This window comes from Lissotriton helveticus, chromosome 10, assembly GCF_964261635.1.
Source record: "Lissotriton helveticus chromosome 10, aLisHel1.1, whole genome shotgun sequence".
Classification (NCBI taxonomy): domain Eukaryota; kingdom Metazoa; phylum Chordata; class Amphibia; order Caudata; family Salamandridae; genus Lissotriton; species Lissotriton helveticus.
Genome location: NC_136071.1, coordinates 540455265 through 540477249, shown reverse-complemented (window position 1 = coordinate 540477249; position 21985 = coordinate 540455265).

Sequence of the window (21985 nt, the reverse complement as noted above, 5' to 3'; positions counted from 1 at the left end):
AAGACACAGAGCAGACAGAGAGAAAGAGAAAGCTGAAATTCAGCAGCATGGAGCTACAGGTCCTTGTGGAGGAGGTGGTCAAGGTGCTCCACAAACTTGTTGGAAGGCAGTCCCTCTCTGTGGCTGAATCTGCCAAAAGGAAGATTTGGCTTGAAATACTCGACAAAGTCAATGCTGTGGGAGTGACCACCAGAGTCACAGAGGAATTGAAAAAGAAGTTCTATGACCTGATGAGCCTCACAAAAAAAATTAGCAGACCACCACAAGCAGGCATCGCAAACTGGTGGAGGAAAGAACACAGCACCCCCCCTCACTGACCTGGAGGAGATGGTGGCCACAACCTTAGAGCCTGAAAGCGTCTGCAGACTGGGAGAAGTGGACAGCTCTGCCAAAGCTGCAAGTAGAAAAGGTAAGATGCATGCACAGCAATCCCCCTCACACCCTCATCCTTCCCTCACCCCTTGAAGCTAAGTTACCCCAGTCCCAGTGTGCCAGCACCAAATAGTAGCAATGCATCATGGTACATGTAGTCAGTTAATGAAAGACCATGTCAGACAGCACAGCAACCACCAAGTTAGGCAAATGATTGAAGACATAATGAAGGGCAGGCAACATGTAAATTGTGCAATTGCAAAATATTTAATTATAGTGTCTGTGAGACATTTGCACTTAGCTGATATATGCTCATATGTCCACAGGTGACACATCCAGAAGGCAGTCACAGGAGACAGAAGGCACGGCACCCGAGAGGGGTGAAAGTCAGGAGCCAAGGCCCAGTGCATCACAGGACACAGGTGTACCGAGTGGCCAGCCACCTTCCTAAGACCCTGAAATCACTCAAGATTTGCAGGCATCCCCACGACGTTCACAGTCCCCTCTGTTAATGTCTTCACCAGATATGCCAGCATCACTGGATGTTGAAACACCTGCAGCACAACCAAGCAGGAGGCATGTTGTTCCCCCACTGATAGAAATGGAGACAGCTGCCGGTGAAATGGTGGTTGAAGACCCACAAACCTTGCCTGGAGGTGATATCTCTGCCACACTGCAGTCCAGCGCAGAGCCTGTCCGTTGTAGCATAAGATGCCGCACAGTCCAAGGAAGGAGTGTAGGTGCACGTGGGGAGGGGTCCAGTGTGTTCCAAGGCCTGGAGGGAACCATGGTCAAGATTCAGAGGATGCAGGGAAAGGGCATCATGTCCTGTCAATGACAAATGCGCAACCTCAATATCAATATGGAAGAAATTGGAAAGGGCATCAGGGAACTGGTGGAAGTAAACAAGAACATGGCTACAGGGATACATGAAATGACGCAATTGGTGCAGCTACTGTGTACCAAACTGGACACAGAAATAGCATCAAGGCGCAGGGAGAAGCAGCGTGCACAGCAAAATAACAAAGCAATTCACCGCCTGGCCACAGCCACATCCCTGCTATGCAGGCGAAGCATGAACAGTCAGGAGGTCTTGACGCAAAACAGCAATCATCTGACAAGGGGCATAGCCGGAATGACCGGTGCTCTTGATGCGCTAATAAATGCTCAAACAGCACAAACTGCTGCTATTGATGTGCCAGAGAGTGAAGGGAGCACAAGGAGGAGCAGCATGGCTAGCCCCCTTTTTGTAGAGACAAGGAGGAGCAGCAGGCGACAAGGTGAGGCTACAGGCCAAACGCCCAGCGAACACAGTGAGCCACATACATCTGGCAGTGCTAAGCGTGGACGCAAATGAACAGTTAATAGTATGGGCTAGTGACCCTGGACATACAATTTTGAAAGTTAAAAGTTTGTGTTGTACATTTGTGCCTTGGATACCTGCGTAGTGACCACATTAAACTATGGTGGGTGCTTACAACACCTGTCTGTGTCTGTTAACTCACTGTGAGCATTGCAGTGAAATGCTTTCTGGTGCACTTTTGTTATTTAAAATACCTAGTTCATTATAAAATTAAACTAGTGTTCTAGCATTCTACATATGTCTTTGTCTCATTACTTACTCAGAAATAGTTGCGTGTGATATCCTCACGTCTGTATCTGCCATCACTTGGTGTTGACACTCCAGCAGGTTGTGTTTCAGGCACAGCAACCTCGTCGTCATGATCCTCAAAGTCTGACAACTCCACCTCTGTGCCCTTCTTCACAGCAAGGTTGTGCAACATGGCACAGGCAGCAATGATTTTACAGCAGGTGATGGGGGTATACTGCCGGGCACCTCCACTCTTGTGCAGGCAAATGAACCTGCTCTCCCATATACCAAAGGTACGCTCCACAATATTTCTTGTGCTTTTGTGGGCCCTGTTATATCTCCTTTGGCTGGGTGTTGAGAGGTTGAGGTAGGGGGTGAGGATGAAGGAGCGGAGGGCATATGCACTGTCACCTAAAAGGAAATGGGAATACATTACTCACATGCATACATGTAATTCTTTATGCAATAGGTGTTAATGGGGTCGCACACTGTGTCTTCCCTAGCAGGTATCCTTCACCAAATTCCCCTGCTGTCAGCCGTGCATAGATACCACTGTTTTGAAGTATGTAGGAGTCGTGGGTACTCCCAGGAAATTTTGCCACAAGGTCAGTGATGGCGCACTTGGCATTGCAGATCACCTGCACATTGATGGTGTGGGTGGACTTCCGATTCCTATATATGTATACGGTGGCAGCAGGGGGACATATGGGAATGTGGGTGCCATCAATGCAGACAATGATATTGGGGAAACGCGCCATCTGGTAAAAGTCAGATTTTGTTTGGAGCAGTTCTGCATGGGTTGCAGGGAAAGATATATAATGGTCCATCCTCTGTAACATGGCGTCAAGGAATTTGTGGAAAAAGCGTGACATGCTGCTCTGGGTCACCCCACCTACCGCAGCAACCACAGTCTGGTAGCTCCCAGATGCAAGCAGGTGTAGGCTGCACAGCACCTGCACGTGGGGTAGAATAGCGTGTGCCCTTGGGGTAGTGTGCTCCAACAGTGGTTGGAGGTCCCTGATGAGGTCCAAGATGGTGTCTGGGTCCAACCTGTACCTCTGGAGTATCTTTGCCTCTGTGAGCATGAACAAGGTGATCCTCTGTCTGTAGACCTGCTCCTGTCTCTGCCATTCCCTCTCTCCTTCCTCCTGTAGCCGTAGCCGTCTCGCAATGACATAGAATGCCGCCATTGTGAAAAAATATTGCATTTTGGGTCCTTTTTTATAGGCTGCACCTGGTTACCATCTGGTTTCAATCCATGGTAAATACCGACTCTTAAATACCGAATTTCAAGCAAATTCGGTATTTAAGAGCTTACCTACATCTCAATATTCAATTTTACCACTTCTTATTTACCGATTCGGTATTTTACCGATTCGGTAAATTTACTGATTCGGCAAATTTACCGATTCGGTAAATTTACCGATTCTCAAACCGTTGCGATTCGGTAAATTTACTGATTCGGTAAATTATCTGATTCGGAATGCTTACCGAATCTGTAACTTTACCGATTCGGTAAATTTACCGAATCGGACGATTTTCTGTTTCCTACATCCCAAATGCTCAATACCGGTCGGAAACGGCCGAAAATCGGTATTTTCGGCCGTTACCGACCGATATTGGGCTACCTACATCTGGCCCTAAGAGGCCTAACAGGCATACTGCATAGGACTTTCTAGCACTACATGTCCTAAAGCCTGACTCACTTCATCAGTACATACATTCCCATATTTTAAACACACCAACTAAGCAAATTATTCTGCCACCATTTTCTGAAATGAATAATGACTCACACTGTCATTTTACACAAATGACAGAATCCCTTGCAATTCAGTAAAATGATTACTACAGTGAAAGAGGGTATTGCTGGGAGTGCTGTTTCAGGCTTCAGAAAACAACAGTAGTAGTCACCCAATGTAGAAGGTATATCAGGGGGTGTTTTTTCAGAGTTTAAGGCACCACAGCACTGTTCTGGCAGTGTAGGAGATTATACAGTGAGTCCTGTTTCAGGGTTTAGGGCAGTGCAGTGGGGTTTCAACATTATAGGGGCACTCGCTGAGAATGGTGCTTCAGGGTTTAGAGCAGTGCAGTAGTGTTGAAAGAGTGTAGCAGGTTTTGCTAGGGATGGTGTTTCAGGGTTTAGGACACTGCAGTGGTGTTCAGGCACTGTAGGGGGTCATGGTGGGATTGGTATTTCTGAGTTTAGAGCAAAACAGTTGTGTTTGGGCAGTGTATGGTATCACGCAAGCCTAACTCACTCCAAGAGCACATGTATTCCCATGTCTGCTAACACATGCACCGTGCATGTGATTCTGTCACAATATTCCCCAAAACACACTGACGCACATTGTGATTCTTTATCAAAAATTATATCCCTTGCAATTCACTCAAATGATTACTACATGCTACAGAGTGAGTTGCTATGGCATTTCTTCAGCACACCCAGGATCTTTATTACACAGTATGGAAACAATTTAGGAATTAAGAGGCCTGACAGACATACTGCATAGGACTTTCAAACACAACATGTCCTGAAGCATGACTCACTTCATGACTACATGTATTCCCATATTTTTAAACACATCAACTGAGCAAATTATTCTGCCAGCATTTTCTGAAATGAATACTGACTCACACTGTCATTTTACACAAATGACAGTATGCCTTGCAATTCACAAAAATGATTACTACGGTGAAAGAGGGTCTTGCTGGAAATGCTGTTTCAGGCTTCAGAAAACTACAGTAGTAGTCACCCAGTGTAGGGGTTATAGCAGGGGGTGTTTTTTCAGAGTTTAAGGCACCGCAGCACTGTTCTGGCAGTGTAGGAGATCATGCAGGGAGTGCTGTTTCAGTGTTTAGGACAGTGCAGTGGTGTTTCAACATTATAGGGGCATTCGCTGAGAATGGTGCATCAGGGTTTAGAGCAGTGCAGTAGTGTTGAAAGAGTTTAGCAGGTTTTGCTTGGGATGCTGTTTCAGGGTTTAGGGCACTGCGGTGGTGTTCAGGCAATGTAGGGGGTCATGGTGGGATTGATATTTCTGAGTTTAGAGCAAATCAGTTGTGTTTGGGGAGTGTATGGTATCATGCAAGACTAACTCACTCCATGAGCACATGTATTCCCATATCTGCAAACACATGCACCGTGCATGCGATTCTGTCACAATATTCCCAAAAACACACTGGCTCACATTGTGAATCTTTACCCAAAAATATATCCCTTGCAATTCACTCAAATGATTACTACAAGTATAGGCGTGAAATCTGTTTCGCGGGCAAATTTGCGGATTTTTGGCAATTTCGCGATCCGCGTGAAAATCCGCAAATTCGCAAGCTGCGAATTCTTTTGCTAGGTCTTGCTTGAAAAATACAATATCGCGCGCGCGGCGCTGACTTACCATGATTCTGAGTCCACCGAGTATTTTTTCTCCCGGTTTTCGTGTGCTGCGCCATTTTGGATCTTGCAGTGTGATCGCGCGTGAGTTTTTCGACCGCAATTACATCATCGCGGTTTGCCATCTTGCACAGCATGAGTTTTAACAGCGCGAGTACGTCATAAGGGCCCGCGATCACGAATCGCAGGAGTAAGCAATGCCGAACACGTAGATGTGGCACGCAGCTGACATCCGGCGGGAGATTTGAACAGCTCGCTTTCCCGAAATTGCAAAAATTGCAATTCTGCACAAGAAATCCACCGCAGGCAGCATAAACCTTCTAAAAATCATGATTTTGATCAGATTGGGATTTGGCTGAACTTTTTTGTGGAAGGGGTCCATTTTTGGGGGGTGGGAGGAAGGAAAGGCCCCAGAGTCTCCAACTTCCTGTTCCTGTCCAGCAGGCTCCTCCCAGTGCTTTGTCCATCTCTTGGTCACTTTTCATTTTGGATCGGGAGCTGGAAGGATTACTTTTTGTGGCTGCTGCTGGATATTTGTATTTGAGGACTTTTTGGACTTTGGAGCTTTTAGATCACTTTTGGATTTGAGATTTTACAAGTAAGTTGGTGTTGTTTGTTTGGGGCATTGCAGTTGCTGCAACTAAAATTGTAAAACTTTTTCACAACTTTAAAAAATAAATATTGTGTGTAGCCACAGTATCCAGTAGGCCCAGGGTTAGTCATGGGTGCATGATAAAACTGTTTCGGTGCGTTTTTTTGCACTTAAATCTCATTTATGTCATTGAATTTTAGCTCGCTATATGGGGATTGTTTTATTTTAATCTGGGGTGCCTGTAAAGCCACAGTAGCCAGTAGGCCCAAGGGTAGTGAGTTGTGCATGGACCAAGTCTTTCAGTGGGATGTCATGAATTTAAACATCATTGACGGCATGGATGGCATTGGATTGTGGTGATTTGTGTGTGTTTTTTTACTTTTTGGGGGTGGTGTTGGGGCCTGGCCATGTGTGTGGGGGCCATTTTGAGGCCTGGTCCAGGCAGGGCCTGGCCATGTAGCTGGGGGTCAAGGGCCCATTTTGAAGGCAGGCAGTGTGCTCGGGCCTGCACCCAGTTTGCCTTGCTTTCTTCCATTAGGCCCAGGGGTACTCAGTGGTGCATGGACCAAGTATTTCTGTGGGGTGCCTTGAATTTAAACATCATTGAGGGCATGGATGACATTGGATTGCGGTGATTTGTATGTGTTTTTCGACTTTTTTGGGTGGTGTTGGGGCCTGGCCATGTGAGTGGGGGCCATTTTGAGGCCTGGTCCAGGCAGGGCCTGGCCATGTGGTGGGGGTCAAGGGGCCATTTTGAAGCCAGCCATTGTGCTCAGGCCTGCACCCAGGTTGCCTTGCTTTCATCCATTAGGCCCAGGGGTACTCAGTGGTGCTTGGATCAAGTCTTTCTGTTGGGTGTCTTGAATTTAAACATCATTAAGGGCATAGATGGCATTGGATTGTGGTGGTTTGTGTGTGTTTTTCGACATTTTGGGGTGGTGTTGGGGCCTGACCATGTGTGTGGGGGCTATTTTGAGGCCTGGTCCAGGCAGGGACTGGCCATGTGGTGGGGGTCAAGGGGCCATTTTGAAGCCAGGCAGTGTGCTCAGGCCTGCACCCAGGTTGCCTTGCTTTCATCCATTCAGCCCAGGCGTACTCAGTGGTGCATGGACCAAGTCTTTCTGTGGGGTGTCTTGAATTTAAACATCATTGAGGGCATGGATGGCATTGGATTGTGGTGATTTGTGTGTTTTTTTCGACTTTTTGAGGGTGATGTTGGGGCCTGGCCATGTGTGTGGGGGCCATTGTGAGGCCTGGTCCTGGAAGGGCCTGGCCATGTGGTGGGGGTCAAGGGGCCATTTTGAAGCCATGCAGTATGCTCAGGCCTGCACCCAGGTTGCCTTGCTTTCATCCATTAGGCACAGGGGTACTCAGTGGTGCATGGCCCAAGTCTTTCTGTGGGGTGTCTTGAATTTAAACATCATTGAGGGCATGGATGGCATTGGATTGTGGTGATTTGTGTGTGTTTTTCGACTTTTTGGGGTGGTGTTTGGGCCTGGCCATGTGTGTGGGGGCCATTTTGAGGCCTGGTCCAGGCAGGGCCTGGCCAGGTGGTGGGGGTCAAGGGGCCATTTTGAAGCCAGGCAGTGTGTTCAGGCCTGCACCCAGGTTGCCTTGCTTTCATCCATTAGGCCCAGGGGTACTCAGTGGTGCATGGACCAAGTCTTTCTGTGGGGTGTCTTGAATTAAACATCATTGAGGGCATGGGTGGCATTGGATTGTGGTGATTTCTGTTTGTGTTTCGACATTTTGGGGTGGTGTTGGATCCTGGCCATGTGGGTGGGGGCCATTTTGAGGCCTGGTCCAGGCGGGACCTGGCCATGTGATGGGTGTCAAGGGGCCATTTTGAAGCCAGGCAGTGTGCTCAGGCCTGCACCCAGGCTGCCTTGCTTTCTTCCATTAGGCCCAGGGGTACTCAGTGGTGCATGGACCAAGTATTTCTGTGGGGTGCCTTGAATTTAAACATCATTGAGGGCATGGATGACATTGGATTGCGGTGATTTGTATGTGTTTTTCGACTTTTTTGGGTGGTGTTGGGGCCTGGCCATGTGTGTGGGGGCCATTTTGAGGCCTGGCCCAGGCAGGGCTTGGCCATGTGGTGGGGGTCAAGGGGCCATTTTGAAGCCAGCCATTGTGCTCAGGCCTGCACCCAGGTTGCCTTACTTTCATCCATTAGGCCCAGGGGTACTCAGTGGTGCATGGATCAAGTCTTTCTGTTGGGTGTCTTGAATTTAAACATCATTAAGGGAATAGATGGCATTGGATTGTGGTGATTTGTGTGTGTTTTTCGACATTTTGGGGTGGTGTTGGGGCCTGACCATGTGTGTGGGGGCTATTTTGAGGCCTGGTCCAGGCAGGGACTGGCCATGTGGAGGGGGTCAAGGGGCCATTTGGAGCCAGGCAGTGTGCTCAGGCCTGCACCCAGGTTGCCTTGCTTTCATCCATTCAGCCCAGGGGTACTCAGTGGTGCATGGACCAAGTCTTTCTGTGGGGTGTCTTGAATTTAAACATCATTGAGGGCATGGATGGCATTGGATTGTGGTGATTTGTGTGTGTTTTTCGACTTTTTGAGGGTGATGTTGGGGCCTGGCCATGTGTGTGGGGGCCATTGTGAGGCCTGGTCCTGGAAGGGCCTGGCCATGTGGTGGGGGTCAAGGGGCCATTTTGAAGCCATGCAGTGTGCTCAGGCCTGCACCCAGGTTGCCTTGCTTTCATCCATTAGGCACAGGGGTACTCAGTGGTGCATGGCCCAAGTCTTTCTGTGGGGTGTCTTGAATTTAAACATCATTGAGGGCATGGATGGCATTGGATTGTGGTGATTTGTGTGTGTTTTTCGACTTTTTGGGGTGGTGTTTGGGCCTGGCCATGTGTGTGGGGGCCATTTTGAGTCCTGGTCCAGGCAGGGCCTGGCCAGGTGGTGGGGGTCAGGGGGCCATTTTGAAGCCAGGCAGTGTGCTCAGGCCTGCACCCAGGTTGCCTTGCTTTCATCCATTCAGCCCAGGGGTACTCAGTGGTGCATGGACCAAGTCTTTCTGTGGGGTGTCTTGAATTTAAACATCATTGAGGGCATGGATGGCATTGGATTGTGGTGATTTGTGTGTGTTTTTAAACTTTTTGAGGGTGATGTTGGGGCCTGGCCATGTGTGTGGGGGCCATTGTGAGGCCTGGTCCTGGAAGGGCCTGGCCATGTGGTGGGGGTCAAGGGGCCATTTTGAAGCCATGCAGTGTGCTCAGGCCTGCACCCAGGTTGCCTTGCTTTCATCCATTAGGCACAGGGGTACTCAGTGGTGCATGGCCCAAGTCTTTCTGTGGGGTGTCTTGAATTTAAACATCATTGAGGGCATGGATGGCATTGGATTGTGGTGATTTGTGTGTGTTTTTCGACTTTTTGGGGTGGTGTTTGGGCCTGGCCATGTGTGTGGGGGCCATTTTGAGGCCTGGTCCAGGCAGGGCCTGGCCAGGTGGTGGGGGTCAAGGGGCCTCTTTGAAGCCAGGCAGTGTGCTCAGGCCTGCACCCAGGTTGCCTTGCTTTCATCCATTAGGCCCAGGGGTACTCAGTGGTGCATGGACCAAGTATTTCTGTGGGGTGTCCTGAATTTAAACATCATTGAGGGCATAGGTGGCATTGGATTGTAGTGATTTCTGTTTGTGTTTCGACATTTTGGGGTGGTGTTGGATCCTGGCCATGTGGGTGGGGGCCATTTTGAGGCCTGGTCCAGGCAGGACCTGGCCATGTGATGGGGGTCAAGGGGCCATTTTGAAGCCAGGCAGTGTGCTCAGGCCTGCACCCAGGCTGCCTTGGTTTCATCCATTAGGCCCAGGGGTACTCAGTGGTGCATGGACCAAGTCTTTCTGTGGGGTGCCTTGAATTTAAACATAATTGAGGGCATGGGTGGCATTGGATTGTGGTGATTTGTGTGTGTTTTTTGACTTTTTGAGGTATTTAACTGATGTTCCTCTGGCTTCCATTGTTTTTAGGTGCACAAGAGAACCACCAGTGCCAGGAAGAATTCCTGCAGAGGTGTGTGCAGCACAACGTCACGTGACGTCACGTGTGGCCACAGACAAGACAACTCTGCAACTCGTGCAACTGCGGCCTGCTGTTCTGACATCTGAAGAAGATGACCCCAAAGAAAGGTGGCCGTAGCGCCTCAGCAAAAAAAGATGCCAGTGCAACTGCCCGTAAGAAGGAGCAGAAGAAGCAAGTGGCACCACCTACCTAGGAGACTGGTGTGCCCACCGACACCTTTTTTGGGAGAAAAAAAACTTCACCTGCAGCAGCAGCGGTGTCCGCCTGGGACCAAGCTGGAAGCAGCACCTCCGCCTCATTGGGCTCAGTGCCATGAGCCGACAAAGGTACCTAAGCCTAAAAGGAAGGTTCCTGCAAGGCTTCGACTTATGGGTGATGACGACGAACAAGAAGTGGTGTCTTATGCTGCTGATGAACAGTCTGATGACGACCCAGTCATCACAAATGCCACTCCAGCCCCAGCGGGCATGTAGCAGACTGACATTTTCACCCTATCCCGAATGGCTCATGAGCGGGATGTGGGCGGTGTGGCACCAGTACCAACACCAACGCAGTTAACTACAACACCAACACGACCTAGAGCTTCCATATTTTTTAGTCAGAAGGGCCGGCAAGGACCTCCATCCAGCTTCACCTCCATTACCTCAAGTAGTGGTGCTGTAAGGGAACAACAGGAACAAATTCAGCCACACCTATCCTCCACTTCATCTGGCATTGAAAGTCAAAGTAGCACCTCCACCACCAGCAGACATTTCCAGTCCCCAGTTTGGGACTTCTTTACTGTTAGCCAAAAGGCGGAAAACATGGTAGTTTGTTCGATTTGTAAAGTATTAGTTAGTCGGGGTAAGCTTGGTACCAACTATGGTACCGAGGCCAGAGAGGTCATCTCCAAAAACACCACGCTATCCGGTGGGAGGCGCACCTAAGGAAGATCCGGGAAAGCCAAAGTAGAACTGATCCAAATGTATCCATTCACATTGCATCTGATGCTGACGAGGGGCTGATTGTGCAGGGGGGAAGTCAAGAACCAACCAAAATTTTTTCTGGTACACACAGTACCCCTGGCAGCAGCACTGCAGTGGTAGCGCCCACACCCTCTACCCCTGCAACATGTATGAGGCACACTAAGAGTCTGGGACAGACACCAATGCAAAATACTAAATCAATGAGCCTAACTGGTGTGAAGTCTGCATCATCATCATCATCATCACGTAAAACGGTCCAGCCCACCATTAGCAGCATGTTTTGGTCGGATGCGCCACTTGAACGCAACCACCCAATGGTACGTCTGTATAACGCAAGGCTGGCTAAAATGCTAGCGCTGGACCTTCTCCCTTTCTCTTTCGTGAAAGGGGTGGGTTTTCCTGAATTTGTGGCAACAGTCTGCCCTAAATGGAAGGTTCCTAGCCGGTCCTATTTTGCCAGGGTTGCTGTTCCAGCACTACATCAAGATGTGCTGGAGGAGATTGGCGCACCTATTCTGAAGAGTGCTGTTCACACTATCTACATGACAACAGACATGTGGACCAGTTGCCAAGCCCTTGATTACATGTGCATCACTGCACACTGGGTCTCTTTTGCAGGGGTTAAAGACAAGTTAAAAGCAGATGTTGACACGGACACAGTTTTTCAAGCTACTCGCAAACATGCAACAGTAGGCATGTTTGCCATGGAGAAATCTCACACTGCAGCTAACCTTTTGGAGGAGTTTAACAGGAAGGTCAATGAATGGCTGCATCAAAGAAATCGCATAGTTGGTTATGTTTCCACGGATACTGGCAGTAATATAGTTAGGGCCATGACTGATGGTGAATATTTCAGAGTGCCGTGTTTGGTGCACAGTATTAACATCGTGGTGCAAGAATTCTTGAAAAAACAAGACCCAGTCATCAAATTACTCACCATCTGCCGAAGAATCTGCACGCATTTCAGCCATTCTTTTAAGGCCCGGAAGCAGCTGAGGAGCATTCAACATGAACGTAAACTGCCAGTCAAAGGACTAATCCAGGAGGTGGCAACACCTTGGACCTCAACCTTTTATATGCTTGCGCGTCTGTCTGAGCAGTGGGAGGTAATAAATGAGTATGTCTATAAACTGGGTTCTACTCAGAAAAAGATGAGGCTAGAGTTGGAGGAATGAAAGCTAATTGCAAGCCTGACAGACATGCTTTGTCCTTTTGAGATCTTCACGCGTGAAGTCAGCAGGGAGGACTGTTCTTTGGGCAAAGCTATCCCATTGTTGTGCATGCTAGAGCACCAACTGAAGGACGTGTCTTCAATGTTCAGAGATGATGATGAAAAGCGAGAAGCATATGATTTGGCAGAGAAGTTATTAAGGCGCCTACTTCACAATGAAAGGCTTAAAAACATACATACACACAAACATTACATTTGCGCCACTATTCTGGATCCACGGTACAAAAAGGCAGTGGCTAGCAAAGCATTCATTCCTTTTGATGAAGCATATGTTTCAAAGTACAAACATTGGCTAGCTGTGTCAGCCACTCGGTTCGAAAAAGTGCGGCAGAACCTTCAAGGAGGCAGCACAAGTACAACTGAATCAGCAGGCCATCCGGCGTCAAGTTCCACTTCTGAATCCATGGCCGAAGGGAGTCACTTTCCCTCACAGCCGTTAACGACACCAGCAACCATATCATCACCCTCACCTGCACCAGGCCCCAAAAAAATATTGTCTGAAGCGGATTGGCTAACTCAACAAGGGTTTGCTCGGTCCACTGCTGAAAAGGCCACAGATGGTACGCAAAGTGGAACAACCCTGGAGAACCTTGAGTCGGTGGAGCAGGCCTATCTGGAGGACCAAACAGAGGTCTGTCTTAATGAGAGCCCATTGGTGTATTGGTATAGGAAAAGCTATGTATGGCGACTGATCACCAACCTGGCTCTAAATATTTGTCTTGCCCACTCGCAAGTGTGTCTTCTGAACGTGTTTTCAGTGCTGCTGGTGCCATTGTAACTTCAAAAAGGACCCGCCTCTCGCCCAAAAATGTGGAGAGGTTAACAATAATCAAGATGAATCAGCACTTCATACCACCCGATTCTAAAATACGTGAATGCACGGAGGAAGAAGAGGACACCGACTTAGGTGACGCCGATGGAAGTTCTTCTCTGTCACCGGACCTACTCCTGTCTCAATTCATAGACTTTGAGGATGAGATCTACTTTCCTGACACAGAGGCCTGAAAATTACTTCCTTTTTTTGTCCTTATTCACTTTTATTCCTGTGTGTCTTTCTTTGTTTTGCAACTTTTACCACAACAAAACTCTAATCACCTAATCACAACAAGTCCATCATCAGCACTGTCTTCATTTTATTTTCTTTATTGATTTGAAGGTGCTGCAGTCTGCATTCCTGATGTTCACAAGTTCACAACTCTATCATGCTCCTCTATCCTCCTCCTCCAGACTCCCCCTATCCATTTCCCTCAAGGCAGATGGATGGATTATGGAGAATAAATAAACTTTGTCTTCGTAGACCAGTCCCCTCAAGTGGGACTGAAATTACTGACTGACTACATGCTTGCTGATTGTTGACAGCCTTACTTCTGAAATTGACAGGAGAGGCTGCCCTCTGGGCCCTCACTTTCCGAAGAAGATGCGGACAAAAAGTAGAACAGGTAATGAATAATGATTGCTGTTTGGTTTTTGTGTTTTTTGTGAACAGCGCAGTTTGCCATGTTTTGAATATACTAGTATTGCAGGTTTTTGGGGGTTTCTTTGAGGGTGTTCTAGATTTACGGTGCTGGGTCGGGGGGTCTTGGAGTACTGCTTAAGCATGGGCGGATCTAGCGGATCTCGCGTACGCGAATTTGCGGATTAACGGATTTGCAATCCGCGACAATACGCGAACTCTCGCGGATTTGCGGATTTTCCCGTTTTTTGTGTTGGCGAGCGTTTGCGCGGATTTTGGGACAATTTCGCAATTGCGAACTTACTTTTCGGCTCGCAACGGCCGCGACTATGTTGTTTCTACATCTGGTTTATCATCACAGGTTCACAGCACCCTCTGTTTCACCACTGCCACCCTCTGGGACACCCATGCCACCCTCTGGTACATCCTCACTGCCACCCATTAGGTTTGTTTATCACTGTAGTTTATGGGGGTTGAAAAAAGCAAGCACACCTCCCCTACTTCAACTGCCATGAATTCATTTGGGGTTGATTAATGTGTCAGTTATTTTGAAAGTTCCAGTCTGGCTGGCACCTGCTTCCTTCCTTATCTGTAATTTGCTTTCTGTTGCAGTGCAATTTTTTTTCACAGGACCTTTATGGTCTACTTGTAGCTATTCTATGAGCCTGCTGTTTGGGTCATAGCAGGGTCATAGAATAGTTGCAAACTCTGTAGGGGCCCCTCAGGAAGCACTAGAGTGAATGTTACTAATGTTAAGTTTGAACTTTTGCACCTGCTCATTGCTTTCAATTTAGCAAAAATCGTATTTTCTGCAATTTCGCACGTTTTTTGGGGCGCGAATCCGTGCGAGATCGATTTCGGAAGCCGCGAATGCTTGCGAATACACTAAAAAACATTTTGCGACGTGTATGTTCGCGTGATTTTGTGCGTGTTCGCGAGGCGCTTGTAGCTATACGTTTGCCAAGTTACCCTAGCGGTCGTACACGGGCGCGGCCATCTTGTTTGCGTGACGTAATTCCGTTTCCGGCCGCTATGTGTAATCTCGCAAACTGTGCTGCTCGCTAGTACAATTTCGCGCGTGCTCGCGAGGAAAATCTCGCGCGAACTTACCCGCGCGGTCGTGAACGGGCGCGGCCATCTTGTTTCTCATTCATTGCTATGGTTTTGGGCATGCTTTCTGTATCCTCTCTGAATCTCTGCCATCCTTTGCTTGTTTGAAGTTTATTTGATCTATTTTACTTATTATCTATCCCTCTATTTTTCTAGCTCTATATTTTTGTGTTTTCTGCTGCTTTTAGTTACTTTTAAACTACTTTTTTAAACTCTTTTCTTTTCTTCTTCACTATTCTATTTCTTCTTTATCATTTAACTTTATTTCTGCCCAGACCATGGTAAAGGGAGCCGGGAAGCACCCTGAGAAGGGGAAGGGTCCCGCACCCCGTGCCCGGCTCCCGTGCGGGCGTTTGAGGGGGGAGCAAGTGGTGCCACGGGAGATCTTTAGCGCGGAGGAGGTGGCCGCACTCATCTTCCACATCCAGCGCCGCCTCCCCAAGACGATCCTGGGAGGCGGCAAGATCGCAACCGGCTATGGCATCCGGGAGTGCCGGAAGCGGTGGGAGAAGGTGTGCCGGGCCATGTTTAAGCTCTCTGGGGTCCGGCGCACATATAACCAGGCCACCCACCGCTGGACAGATGTCATGGACCGGGAACGGGACTTGCTGGACGCGCTCGGCGTAGAGGTCCCCGGGCTTGGTGAGTAGTAGTAGCTATTCATCACTACTCTGTTTTATCCGGCTCTGTTATTTGCAAATCTTTGTTCTTTACCAAGAGCAATAATGCTGCCGATTACATTGTAGGTAAATTATATTTCAAAATCTTCTATGCATTTCAGGTGCACTGCTCTCCTCAGTAGCCTTGCTTGCTACTATGCTTGTTTGTTTTGTATTTTGTGTTCATTTCATTGGCCTGAGAAATTATGTATGAGTGTAGTGTAAAGATAAGAACTGCGTAATGGTAGACACTAAGGGTCATATTTTCAATTACCGGCGCATCCCTGCAAAGTAGCAGTGATGCTGCAGTAATTGTGTGCCATGCCACCACCACCCATTGGCCCAAAACGTCACCGAAGCCTTACGCATCTGTGCCGTAAAGGCGGCGCATTGCTGGAGTTGCGTGCCAACGATGGCGCAGCTCCAGCAATGCTCTGGGGTACCCTATCTCCCCAATGCTGCATCAAGCCGTATGTCGGCTTCAAGCGCGCAGGGTTTGAGTCATGCATCATTGTCCTAAAAGTGACTGATTGACATCTTGTAGATTTCCCTCAGCCACTTTTAGGATTCGTTCCTGCGCAGGTACGCCCTCCCTTGCGCCGGAACGCCCCCTGATGGCGCAGGGCTTTACAACGTGATGCATCGCCCATATGTGTTTTTTTTAATATATACGCCGCACCAACACCATGGCGAGTCTTTTGTTCTGCCGCTGCGTCACAAAAGTCACGCAACAATGGAGGAAAATGAGCCGCAAGGGACTTCTAAATCAGCCCCAACAGACTGAAGTCCAGTCCTTCCTTTAGACACATGGCTATAAGAATAAATAGTGGTGGTGGTTGGTGGATTGATAGTTTGAGTATTCACTGATCTGCAAGCAGGATGGACTTTGTTTGTCACTTCGCGTGCTGTGGACTGCTGCCTGCCAGGCCTAGGCAAACCTCTTTAGTAGTCTGTTTATTGAGTTACATAGGAACTTTCAAAGTCAACGGTCCGCAAATCAGGCAATACGAATAACGTAGTATACCACATGAGATAGATCCCGTGGAATAGTTGTCTATCTATTTGCTATTTCTCCAAAATATTTTGTTATTGTTCTTTTGAAATGTTTGATTTGGTTGACAAATCTCATCCATGTTTTCTGGTCTTTCTTTCTTTCATGTTGTACATCAGCTCCCCCCAAGGGCAAGAGGAGTCGGACACAGGAGGAGGAGGAGGAGGGTGCTGTTCAGGAGGATGCAGGCCAGGATCGGGCAGGCGAGGGCTCCTTTGCTGGTCCCAGTAAGTTTAAATTTTAATAAAGAGTACCTATTTTTTCCTAGCGTTCCTCATTCGATTTTTTCTAAATCGTCTTTGATCTTCTTGTAGACTGGATATAAATTCTTATCCTGCCTCGAATATGACTCCCTGTGGTATTACTAGATTATTCTTATTAGTCTGTCTGTGTAGCTAACTAAGATTGGACATTTGGCAATTCCATTGGACTCCCATTCTATTCAGCAATAGCTCTATGCACTGTCTCCTTACTGACTAGATAGTGTGGCAGAGTCATTTAGCTCCCGAAGTCACCGATGATTGATCCCCAATGATCTTTAGATTATCCTACGCAGGACAAGAGTACGGAGTCACAGTCAAGAAGTGTCAGAGGCACTCATGCTTGCAAAAATTCCAAAACCTTTAGCTCATCCACTCTAGTCTGGAGGACCAAAAACCACAGAGTCTATTTAAGTTTAAAAGCTTTATTAAAAGTAAACACATTTATTAAAATCAACTTTGTCATAAAACTATTTAACTGAAAACGGAAAAGTGCTTAGTGCTGACGATTAATTGGACACATTTCTTGTGGTCGAGCCGAGCTCTCACCTGGTTTGAACTTGATCCTAGTCGTGTTCTTAGAAGTCAAGCTTCTGTCTGTTAGGAGAAAAAGTGGTGCGTGTTAAAAATAAAAAGCAAGCATTCATCAGTTGTGCATAAAAGTGCAGCAAGACAACAGCCTTCCCTGGAAAAAGGGACATTTTTACTTTAGAGTAGACAGTCACAAATTATTACATTGTATTCTGTTTTTTTAACATTTCTTTATTACTCCTAGACCAAATATTATATAGTAGTGAGTGGTGTATTCTAACATTCTTAAATGTACTTTGTAGGTGGAACATCTGGTGGCGGGGCCAGCGCGGAGGTGGCGGTGTTGGGCGAGGACTCGGAGGACTCTGGGGAGGATGCGGTGCAAGAGCCGGCGGACGGTCCTGTGGGGGTTCGCACGGTGGTGGCGGGAACAGGTAAGCTATATATTCCTTACTTATTGAGATTGAAGACTGCATAGTGTGCTTTCTGCACGGGTGTATTACAAATCAACCAGGTAGTAGCCTCCTCGAAATGTACTCCGACTTAGCTGTGAAGTTTTTGGTGAGAAGAATCCCAATAAGATCTTAGATGAACGTGATGGATGGGATGAACGAAAAGCGAAAGAAGGGTGTAAGTAAGGGGGACGCAAAATTTTATGATGGCTGGCAAAGAAGAACGATATGTGTTTGCTTGGCCCCCGAGGTGGCTGGGAAGGAAAGAATATGGTATGGTGCATGGCTGGGTCAATGATGAAGCAAGGATGGGTGGAAGGACAGCAGCCTGGGTGGGTGAAACAGAAACTGTATGTGTGCGTATACTTTGAATGAATGGATGCCTGGAGCATGGTATTCTCTGACTCTTAGATAGCACATGTGTATCTAGAGAGAGTAGACTGTCGCTGGATGAACTAAGTGTTACCTTGAAGAGCATGTACCACCGCACCCGCACGTCCGTTCCAGTGTAGGGAAGGCAAGGAAAAGAAATTGTAAATGTGTCCAATACTACCATGAATAGTAGCAGTACTTTGTATTGCAACTGCAAGCACAGCATATATCTGGTTATTACGGTGGACACTCCGTACCTCTCTTAATAACTTTAGTTTAGTTGTAGTACGTCATTCATGTGTGGGTGTATCACTGTTCACTCAATACTAAGCAAAGCACCTAAAGTCATCCCATATGTCATCAAATACGTCCCATGTGAAGTGATAGATAATCAAATTATTTAGCTTCTTCATTTTCCTTTTCTAGTACTCATTTGCACTGTAGGGTCAAAGGTAAATTAATTAAGCAGTAGCCCTTGTAACAGAGTATTCTCAGTGCCACCCGTAATAGAAAAGTAATAGCTTCACCACCTGCATGTACTGGACCGGTACAGTAACGCCAGTCTGTCTCACTCATCATGGTGTGCAACTGTTTTTCTCGGGTGCAAGTTCACTGTGCTGCCATTCTGCCGGCTTGCATAAGATAATGTACCAATTTTCCTAAACAAGAGAGAAGAAGAAGAATAAGACTGGTGTACTGTCATAGTCGACTGTAATGGAAGTCCATAGTGGTCGTAGAATTTGTTCATTAAACTACCACTAATGTTAGAGCAAGGATGCAGAAGTGGGAGGTTACATAGATACTGTCCTCAATAGTTATGTAATGTGCTTTCAATTTGCTACTTGTACTGTGACCCAACTTTCGGCTCAATCACTTTGTGTTATTAATGCTAAGGAGCATTGGTTACAGACTATGTCTTTCTTTCTTCATATAGTTGCTCCTTCCAAATCGACATCACGGAGGGAGCAGGCTCGAATGGCCCGGCAACGGAGGCTGGATGCCACTGTCGCCGAATATCGGCGGCTGGTGGCCCTGGAGGAGGAGGAGGACACGCAGTCGACCGGTGCAACCACAACATCCTCGACTGGGACAGCTGCATCCTCCTCCGTGACCCCACGGGCCGCCAGCATGCGCAGTGCTCCAGCGGTACGGAGCCGGGCTAACAAAGCCAACCGCCACCGCCAAGCAGCAGAAAGACCAGCTGCCCCCCACAGGAGCTGCAAGGCACGCCAACGCCGCCTAGGAGTCCGAATGTCCTACCTGGAGCAGGAGGTCCATAAGTATAAGAACTTGGTGGAGGGCCTCCGCTTCGAGCTTGCCACCCTCCGCAAGGAGTATGATGCCCATGCCTCAAAATGCACCAGCACCCTCCAGTAGTGGAGTGTCCCTTGCCCTTTTTTTAGAGACTTTTGGGGGGTGGGATTTGGGAGTTGGGTTCTTTTTGGGACTTTTCAAAGACAATCGTTGGGGTTAGGGAGGGTCTTGAGGGAGATTATTTTGTTAGGGCTACATAAATATACATTTTTAAACTTTATCTGACCATACCTGTTTTTTACTGCTTTTCAGTCTGGTGGGTGGGGGACGGGGGTGTAACAGTAAGTTTGTTTTCCTGAACAGTCGTAGGAATTTAGTAGTACTACCGTCAATCTCTCGTCTAGTCCTAATACTCCATTATACTACCTCCCACCAAACGCTTATCTTACCTGTAATTTGTGTTAGAAATTAGGGCTAGGCCCAGGGCTGGCTCCACGTGAAATGGGGATTAACGTTGGCAATCCTGGGCGGGTGAAATTTCCTCATTGCGGTGGTACTAGTGGTGTGACACAGTGGCAGTTGCATGCCTATGGAAAAAAAGAAAACGTTTCCTGGTTTGTCCTTACTGTAGCATTACAACGGTTACGGTACGATCGAGAATATAGCAGGTGACAGTACACTAGAACAGTGCCATAATGTAGCCTAACAAATGATAAAGTATTTGCTTGCAAGAATAACTAGTACTTGCGTTGAATTTATTTGACATTGGCTCCTACTACTAGAAGAAATAGTACTGAAGCTGAGTAAGTCTAGAAGATATCCTCGTATTCCTTCACCAGCCTGTTGCTATGACCTTATCCTCCCCAGCAAGTGTGTGGAATTATTGATGTTATTTTAGTCAGACATCAAGCAAAACAACACAGCCCGGGGGAAGAGGGTTAGGGTTTGGAAAATGGATGGGAATGGGGGTTTCTTTTTGGGTAGGTTTTGTTGAGAGAAGAAAAAAAATGCACAGCCTGGACAAACAATAATTGAAGATAAAGAAATCTTTGGGTACAAACTAAAGCTAAGCACATGCAGTCACACTCATAGAAGAAAACAATGGATACTGTATCTGTATTCTGTATGTTGTTGGAGTTGTCCTGTTGAATTTGGTAAGTAAGTTGCATGCAGCAAACGATTCCTCTTATTAGCGGCACTCCTCCATTCCAGCTGACGCTTCGTCCATCAATGTTGGTGACCACTGACAGAAGACACCCTGTCCACTGCCTGCCTGGCGGATGTTGACTGAAACCCGGCCTGTAATTATTGAACGGAAAACAGGAAGTGCTATTACAATACCACTGATAAATAAATATAAGGTATGTACGCTGTGTGGTGCAAAAAGTCACACTTTGATTTCCCTAATAGACAGTACAATATTTTTGAAAATGCGTGCTCTGTCTGAGTCACCTTTTTAAGGATAAATAAGTATGGCCAAAATATTATAGCGGATCTTTCCCCTCAAGGTAGGTGTACTGTAAACTGTGTTTTAGAACAAAATTTGACCTTCCCAGCAATGCTCCCACCAAGACCCTTACTAAAGCCAGTCGCAAAAATGTAGAAGACCCCCAATCAGATCTCCAAAAACGATGCCTAGCAGAAAAATGGTGACAAAACGTACTTTGAAAGTAACAGTAGGCCCAAATACACCCTTACCGACCGTGGATTGTATTCAAACCACTTGCAAGCAAGCAAAAGTATCCATAGCCAGCATCGCTCCAAGAGTGCTCCAATACCCCAGAACTGCGTTGCAATAGAACACCCCGAAACACATGCAATCCTGCTGCTAGGGCTAACCCTAACGAACCCTAACTTACAAAAAGTGCCAAAAGGTTTTTCCTTTTGGATTTTGTCCAAAACACTTCTATCCGGTATTAGACCTTCCCAGGAATGCCCGAAGACCCGCCAACCCACCCGCAAAAAAGCACGCGACAACACCCCCAAACAGCAAAAAAGCTAAATCTCATACTTACAATATCTCTCGGCCTTCGGTCCAAACGCGCTGTGCAGCTAGGTCATCATCATAACTCCTGTTTTCCACCACGGATTTCCTGAAAAGCAAATGCAATCAAGATTAGACTGTCGCAGCAGTGCTTCGACAGAGACCCCGCAACCCACCCACGAACAGCAGGAAGCCCCCCAAAACGCTACATTGAGCAAGATGTCAGAAGAAATAGCAAAAAAAAGGCTTTTCCTTAAGGATTTTGTCCAAAACACTTCTATCCGGTATTAGACCTTCCCAGGAATGCCCCAGCCAAGACCCGCCAACCCACCCGCAAAAAAGCACGCGACAACACCCCCAAACAGCGAAAAAGCTAAATCTCATACTTACAATATCTCTCGGCCTTCGGTCCAAACGCGCTGTGCAGCTAGGTCATCATCATAACTCCTGTTTTCCACCACGGATTTCCTGAAAAGCAAATGCAATCAAGATTAGACTGTCGCAGCAGTGCTCCCAGACCCCAAAACTCACCCACAAACACCCGGAACCCCGCCAAAGAGCACCTCAAAGGCAAGCAAGTCAGCAAAAACGGCAAGAAATTTCCACCTCATATTTGGTCCAAAACACTTTTATCCATTATTAGAGCTTCACAGCAATGGGCCCAAAGCCGTCAACTCACCCGCAAAG